The sequence below is a fragment of the Anabrus simplex genome, chromosome 1 (assembly GCF_040414725.1).
Source record: "Anabrus simplex isolate iqAnaSimp1 chromosome 1, ASM4041472v1, whole genome shotgun sequence".
Lineage (NCBI taxonomy): Eukaryota > Metazoa > Arthropoda > Insecta > Orthoptera > Tettigoniidae > Anabrus > Anabrus simplex.
This window is the reverse complement of record NC_090265.1, coordinates 1,733,683,381-1,733,691,661: the sequence shown is the minus strand read 5'-3', so window position 1 is coordinate 1,733,691,661 and position 8,281 is coordinate 1,733,683,381. Positions and strand designations below refer to the sequence as shown.

At 46.0% G+C, this 8,281-nt stretch overlaps 3 non-coding genes across 3 annotated transcripts; 2 read left to right on the top strand and 1 right to left on the bottom strand.

Annotated features, from left to right (window-relative positions):
• Nucleotides 1–654: 654 nt before the first annotated feature.
• Nucleotides 655–726, bottom strand: TRNAP-AGG (transfer RNA proline (anticodon AGG)). Its single transcript has one exon. It is a non-coding gene; the product is annotated as a tRNA-Pro (tRNA).
• A 3,977-nt stretch (nucleotides 727–4,703) lies between these two features.
• Nucleotides 4,704–4,775, top strand: TRNAP-CGG (transfer RNA proline (anticodon CGG)). Its single transcript has one exon. It is a non-coding gene; the product is annotated as a tRNA-Pro (tRNA).
• A 3,434-nt stretch (nucleotides 4,776–8,209) lies between these two features.
• On the top strand, nucleotides 8,210–8,281 carry TRNAP-AGG (transfer RNA proline (anticodon AGG)). Its single transcript has one exon. It is a non-coding gene; the product is annotated as a tRNA-Pro (tRNA).

The window sequence follows — 8,281 nt, the reverse complement described above, 5'->3', positions numbered from 1 at the left end:
GCGACATATTATACATCCTCGGTATTCCCTACGTGTCGAGAAAGCCGACTTGAATGTTTCCCCAGTGTTTCCAACATGTTTCTGGTTTCTTGCGCAAGCCTCCTCAAACCCATCTTTACCCATCTGAATTCCTCAGACGGTAGAATCGCTGGCCATCCCAGTTTAAGTTAACAAGTGTGATCCTAGCTCACTATAGATTTACCGACACATAAAAGAAATCTGTCAACTGAGTAGAGGTGGGTTCGATTCCCATCTCAGCAATCCTGGAAGTGGTTTTCCGTGTTCTCTCACTTCTCCTCCAGGTAAATGCCGGGATGGTATCTAACTTAAGGCCACGACCGCTTCCTTCCCTCTTCCTTGTCTATTCCTTCCAATCTTCCCATTCCCCCGCAAGGCCCCTGTTCAGCATAACTGATGAGGCCGCCTGAGCGTGGTACTGGTCATCCTCCCCAGTTGTATCTCCCGACCCAATCTCTCTCGCTGCAGGACACTGCCCTTGAGGCGGTAGAGGTGGGATCCCTCGCTGAGTCCGAGGGAAAGACCAACCATGGATGGTAAGCAGATTAAGAAAGAATAGTCAAAATGGAGATATAATATGTTTAAGTTGTTCGCACACAATACCTTACACTTCAATTGATTTAATTGATAAAAAACGGGCTCGTCCGGGATTTGAACCCGGGACCTCTCGCACCCTAAGCGAGAATCATACCCCTAGACCAACGAGCCAGACGAGCTGGATGTGAACTGCTTGTCATACAAAACAGTGAAATCGTAACGCGTAAGGAGAAAGTTAAAGTTGAATACTCTATTATAGCGGTTCTCAAAGTGTGAGGCGCAACCCGCAGTGGTGGGTACGGATTGCTGGAATCGGGAGTTCAGCATGCTATCACAGAGGATAGGAAAGTTGGGAGGGGTAGGGAATGAATTGGGACGGCATTTGCCTAGAGGAGAAATGGGAAACAACGAAAAACCAGTTCAAGGATGGCTGGAGTGTAAACGGGTTAAGAAAGAAGGAAAGAAGAAAAATACATCAACCAATTTTTTTCTCCGGCACTTAGTAATATCTTCTTATTATTAATCTGTTTACCCTCCAGGGTTGGCTTTTCCTTCGGACTCAGCGAGGGATCCCACCTTTACCGCCTCAAGGGCAGTGTCCTGGAGCTTTCAGACTCTGGGTCGGGGCATAAAACTGGGGAGGATGACCAGTACCTCGCCCAGGCGGCCTCACCTGCTATGCTGAACAGGGGCCTTGCGGGGGATGGGAAGATTGGAAAGGATAGACAAGGAAGAGGGAAGGAAGCGGCCGTTGCCTTATGTTAGGCACCATCCCGGCATTTGCCTGGAGGAGAAGTGGGAAACCACGGAAAACCACTTCGAGGATGGTTGAGGTGGGAATCGAACCCCTCTCTGTTCAGTTGATCACCCGAGGCTGAGTGGACCCTGTACCAGTACTCGTACCACTTTTCACGTTTTGTGGCAGAGCCGGAAATTGAACCCGGGTCTCCGGGGTTGGCAGCTAATCACAGTAACTATTAAACCACAGAGGCGGACGGATATAGATTGTTTCATCTTTCCATTTAAATTCTTTGAGCAGCAGTCTATGAGTATGTCGGCTGTCGGCTCCGATGACCTTGGATGTTAGGCCCCTTAAAACAACAGGTATCATCATCATCATCATCATGAGTTACGTAAATGTATTTTTGAAGACAATCGGAGAATTATATTAGAGGAAATAATGTATAATTATGCAATAATTGAGAATTTATATGAAGACAAGTGTACGTAACTGCGATAATACTACGGCGAAAGGCAGTTGTGGATTTGTTAAAGTTCTTGGTATTCTTACACGGGATTGGTTATTGGAGCCATGAGGTAAATAGATTTCATAAAATAATGGCACAGCCCAACGTGCATGAAGAAAGTAATTCAACAGACCGTGGAAACGCATAACATTATTGTACCGGGCAGTACACCTCTACGACGCAAGTTCAAATCTTGCGCCAATTGAAACTCCTCTACAGGAGAAACTCTGAACTTTTAAAACGGAATCGACTCAACGTCCGCCTCTGTGGTGTAGTGGTTAGCGTGATTAGCTGCCACCCCCGGAGGTCCGGGTTCGATTCCCGGCTCTGCCACGAAATCTGAAAAGTGGTACGAGGGCTGGAACGGGGTCCACTCAGCCTCGGGAGGTCAACTGAGTAGAGGTGGGTTCGATTCCCACCTCAGCCATCCTCGAAGTGGTTTTCCGTGGTTTCCCACTTCTCCTCCAGGCAAATGCCGGTATGGCACCTAACTTAAGGCCACGGCCGCTTCCTTACCTCATCCTTGTCTATCCCTTCCAATCTTCCCATCCCCCTACAAGGCCCCTGTTCACCATAGCAGGTGAAGCCGCCTGGGCGAGGTACTGGTCATACTCCCCAGTTGTATCCCTCGACCAAGAGTCTGAAGCTCCAGGACACTGCCCTTGAGGCGGTAGAGGTGGGATCCCTCGCTGAGTCCGAGGGAAAAGCCGAACCTGGAGGGTAAACAGATGATGATGGTGATGATCAACTAAACTGTTTATCAGATGATGTCACTGGGTGTTTTTGATTTGCTTTTGTTGATCAAGAAGTGTGGACATTCTCTAACAGGTGTCTCTACTAAAAAACTATGATAATGCACTCTTGTGCTAAGGAATGAACTTTCTTGGAGAAAGTTTGTATTCATAAGTTTTGTCTTTACTAAATTTCCTTTCCGCCTGTTTTGAATTTAACCAATCCTAAATTTCTGTAATTAATTTCCCACCAATAAGGTGTTTCTTTACCGATTTGCGTATAACTTTTTTCTGTTAGCCAATAAACTTTTGTGGGCGGGTCTTAATCATTCATGAAAGGTCTCCAATTTTCCGCGAGGGTATAAAAACTGCTGATTTTCTTGTCTCCTCGCCACTTCTACAACATCTTGCTTAGTGTATAGAAGCGTAGCAGGGGGCGGGTAGCGCCTCTTTCTTCGGGCAGCAGCTCTTCAACAAGGTAATGGCCGATTAACATCTTTCTTTCCTCTTTGCTAGCTCAGCAGTTTAACTCACGGGGAAGGTTCGAAACCTTTAATATGTAACCTATCTCTCTAAAATGTAAATCCTTTTTCAGTCTATGTAAAAACTACAATTTTCTTCAACTGTAAATCGGGGATAGAGAGTGCTTTTCCCTCTCGAGCTCCCCTTCATTTTGAAGTTGAGGTGAGTACATGTTCATGACCTTAATGTGTTAAAGTTTGGGATTAGCCCCTGTGTAATCGGCCGAGAGCCACTTAGGTTTTAAAATGTGTATTTAGGTGTGCAAGTTCACGCCTCCAGTCCTCACTGTACTTTGGGCCAGTAACTTACCCTGTTGTTTTCCTTCATTGCGAAGGCCCTGTAGGTTGGGTACAAGTTACCCCTGATTCTTTATAAGTTATGCCTTGCTGGCAGTTTAGTGTAATAGTCTGTTACGGCCTTTATAGGCTCGAAAGATCGAGAGCGGGTCAGCTCTTTATGGTGTTGTGGTAAAAGTGCCTTAGAGAGGCTTGAGATATGAAGTGGGCAGCAAGTGCTCCTTGTAATGAGGGGTTTTCTGCCCTTTGGTAATTTGTGGTTGTGAGCTGAGAGCTCAGACTTTGGGGCTCGTAGCCCAGAATTTGTAATATCCTCTTAACTTGTGCTGTCGTTTGTTTAGTTGCATTGTACCTGATTTTTCTTTGTTATTTCATCATCATCATTATCATCATCATCATCTGTTTACCCTCCAGGTTCGGCTTTTCCCTCGGACTCACGAAGGGATACCACCTCTACCGCCTCAAGGGCAGTGTCCTGGAGCTTCAGACTCTTGATCGGGGGATACAACTGGGGAGTATGACCAGTACCTCGCCCAGGCGGCCGCACCTGCTATGGTGAACAGGGGCCTTGTAGGGGGATGGGAAGATTGGAGGATAGGCAAGGAAGAGGGAAGGAAGCGGCCGTGGCCTTAAGTTAGGTACCATCCCGGCATTCGCCTGGAGGTGAAGTGGGAAACCACGGAAAACCACTTCCAGGATGGCTGAGGTGGGAATCGAACCCACCTCTACTCAGTTGACCTCCCGAGGCTGAGTGGACCCCGTTCCAGCCCTCGTACCACTTTTCAAATTTCGTGGCAGAGCCGGGAATCGAACCCGGACCTCCGGGGGTGGCAGCTAATCACGCTAACCACTACACCACAGAGGCGGCTCTTTGTTATTTCACCTAGTGAAAATTGTTAAATCTTGTTATCAGTTGAAAAGATAACCTTTATTTAAATTTTAAAATTCATCTTTCGGACTTGTAGTTAGACCCATTCCAGCCCGCACCTTCTTTCACCTCTGCCTTCCACGGATAACTCCGTAACAATTATGATGGAATCTTATGCCTTTCAGCATATAGTCTGTGAATGATCAGCCTGAGTGTTTCAAATAGTTGAGCAGTGGCTCCCTGAGACTAATCAGGTGGGTTTTTATCTCGGCTCAGTCCAGTAGTACGACAACCTCGTGTCAGTAGATTTACCAGCTCTTTCAGGTACACGCATAGGTTAAAAATCTTGTACCTCAGCGTATATGAAAGCCGTAGAAGTATTTAGTGGGATCTCAAACCAATAATATTATGACTTATCATTCGTTTGCGAATGAAATAAATGCCTCCAAATGCTCATATAGTTCAACATTGACGCCATTTAACTGGCTCGTTGGTCTAGGGGTATGATTCTCGCTTCGGGTGCGAGAGGTCCCGGGTTCAAATCCCGGACGAGCCCAAATTTTGGTCTTTCATTAGCCGAGTCAATAGTTTGATGATGCTTGTTAGTTTAAAGGGGTCTCACATCGAAGGTCATTGGCTGAGTCAATAGTTTTCCTGGCTGCTTCCATCGAATTCATTCCAAAATTAGCCATTTATCCCCTCATCACAAAGTTCTGTATGGAAGAAAACTTGGCCGCTTCCGAGTGATCGACGCTGTTTCTGTAACCCAGATACTAGTAAGTGTCCGCCTCTGTGGTGTAGTGGTTAGTGTGATTAGCTGCCACCCCCAGAGGCCCGGGTTCGATTCCCGGCTCTGTCACGAAGTTTGGAAAGTGGTACGAGGGCAGGAACGGGGTCCACTCAGCCTCGGGAGGTCAACTGAGTAGAGATGGGTTTGATTCCCATCACAACCATCCTGAAATTGGTTTTTCGTGGTTTACCACTTCTCCTCCAAGCAAATGCCGGGATGGTACCTAACATAAGGCCACGACCGCTTTCTTGTCTATCCTTTCCAAACTTCCCATCCCCGCAAGGCCCCTGTTCAGCATAGCAGGTGCTCCAAGCAAATGCCGGGATGGTACCTAACATAAGGCCACGACCGCTTCCTTGTCTATCCTTTCCAAACTTCCCATCCCCGCAAGGCCCTGTTCAGCATAGCAGGTGAGGCCACCTGGGCGAGGTACTGGTGATCTTCCCCAGTTGTATCCTCCGACCCAGAGTCTGAAGCTCCAGGACACTGCCCTTGAGGCGGTAGAGGTGGGATTCCTCGCTGAGTCCGAAGGAAAAGCCAACCCTGGAGGGTAAACAGATTAAGAAGAAGAAGAAGAGGAAGAAGAAGAAGAAGAAGAAGAAGAATAAGCTATTACTAAGTGCCGGAGAAAAAATTGGTTGATGTATTTTTCTTCTTTCTTTATTAACCCGTTTACACTCCAGGGTTGAGTTTTTCCCCGGACTCAGCGAGGTATTCCGCCCCTACCGTCACAAGGGCATTGTCCTTGAGTTTGAGACTTTGCATCGGGGATACAACCGGGAAAGAGGACCAGTAACTCGCAAGGCGGCCCCACCTGCTATGTTGAATAATAGCCTTGTGCGGGGATGGGAAAAACGGAAGGGATAGACAAGGAAGAGGAAAAAACCCGGCCGTCGCCTTTAAATAGGTATCATTCCGGCATTGTCCGACTCGTTGGCTGAATGGTCTGCGTACTGGCCTTCGGTTCAGAGGGTCCCGGGTTCGTTTCCCGGCCGGGTCGGGGATGTTAATTTTAGTTGTTTAATTCCAATGGCACGTGGGCTGGGTGTATGTGTTGTCTTCATCATCATTTCATCCTCATCATGACGCGCAGGTCGCCTACGGGAGTGAAATAGAAAGACCTGCACCTGGCGAGCCGAACCCGTCCTGGGATATCCCGGCACTAAAAGCCATACGACATTTCATCCCGGCATTTGCCTGCAAGAGAAGAGTAAAACCACGGAAAACCACTTCGAGGACGGCTGAGGTGGAAATCGAACCCCCTCTACTCCATTAACCTGCCGAGGCTGTGTGGACCCCGTTCCAGTCCTCGTAGTACCACTTTTAAAATTTCATGGTAGAACCGTGAATCGAACCCGAGCCTCCGGGGAGGCAGCTAATCATACTAACTACTACACCACAGAGGCGGATACTATGTTGAAATATGTTACGGGGTTACCCGTGGACCAGCAGAGGTGTAAGAATGTGCCGGGGTGAATGGGTCTAACTACAATATCAAAGTTAATTTAAAACTTTAACAAAGGTTATATATATATTTTAGAATTTCAAAAAAATCAACAAATAACAGTTACAATTGACACATTTGGAACAAGTCAAGGAAAATACAATACAGAGAATTCCACAAGTCCTGGGTTTCAAGCCCCTGGCTTTACATTTCCTGAGCGCTCACCTCAACTTTACAAAGAGTACAATTTTAATGCAAGGGCAGAACTCCCCTTATACATACAGCACTTGCTCAGTCAATTTAAATATCAAGCCTCCCAGAGGGATTCCTTAATCTTACAAAAACTTTGAAAAAGAGCTAACAGGCATTCTGTTTTCAAAGCCTATCAAGGCAGCACTAAATTACAAATCCTGGCCCCCGAAGGCACAACTTACAATAGGAAAAATTATAATACAGGGGTATTAACTACCCAACCTACGGGGGCTTCATATAAACGGTAAAACGGTTAACTAAATGGCCCGAACACAAAATGAATGGAGGCGAAAGCTTCCACTTCTTGAAATGAATTCTTAAACACAGGGGCTATTCCCAAACTACGGAGGTAACTCGTACAAGAATAAATTAAGACATTACCGAAATGAATAAAACCACTTACAAAACGTAGTCGCCTGAAGGGGAGCACGAGAGGGTACATCACTCTCTATCCCCGATTTACAGTTAAAGATGTTATGAAGTTTTTACATGAGCCGGAAGGAGATTTACGTTTTAGAGAAGGTGGTTACATAGTTAAAGTTTCGAACCTTTCCCTCGGGTTAAACTGCAGAGCTAGCAAGACATAAAGATGTTAAGTAGCCATACCTTGTTGGTGTACTGGTGTCTGATGAAAGAGGTGCCTCCCGCCTCCTGCTTGACACGCACACTAAGTTAGATGACGATCAATTGGCCAAGAGACGAGAAAATCCGCAGTTTATAAACCCTCGGGGAAAATTCGAGACCTCTCACGAATAAACCAGCCCTACCCTCTTAATTTTTTGGTCAATTCAAAAGTTACACTCAAAGTCGAAGAAGAAATACGGGATTGGTTGGAAATTAATTACAAAAATTAGGGATTGGCTGGATTCAAAACTGGCGGAAGAAAAAGATAAATATTGCCAACCCAAAAATAAATAAACATCAATTAGTAAAAAACCGCTTATGAATACAAAACTTCTCCAAATCGAAGTTCATTCACTTCGCTCCAGGGTGCATGATCATAGTTCTTGTAGTGGCATCTGTTGAAGAAAGTTCAAACTTCTTTATGAAGGGCTAACAAAACAAGTAGAAATTCACACAGTACTGGAAACTTCACAAACACAAAATTACGTCAAATTACTGTAGTGGCATCTTCTGAGTAAAGGGTTAAGTAGGTCTAGTTTCCAGTTCACTGTTTCTCCTGTAGAGGAATTTTTTGGGCGCAAGATTTAAATGTGCGGCGTAGGGGTGTACCTCCCGGTACAATATCCATGACAAAGCGTTAATGGATCAAAAGACTTCTATATATGGATTATTTTCAATGCTTGTATATTTCTATGTATTTAAAACTTTTACTCCTGCAATAGCATGCTGAGCTCCCGATTGGAGCAATCCGTACCCACCTTTGCGGGTTGCGCCTCACAGTTTGAGGACCGCTATGATACAGTATCCAACTTTCAACTTTCTCCTTACTCGTTACGATATCACTGGTTTGTATGGCAAGCAGTTCACATAAAGTTCGAGTGGCTCGTTGGTCTAGGGGTATGATTCTCGCTTAGGGTGCGAGAGGTCCCGGGTTCAAATCCCGGACGAGCCC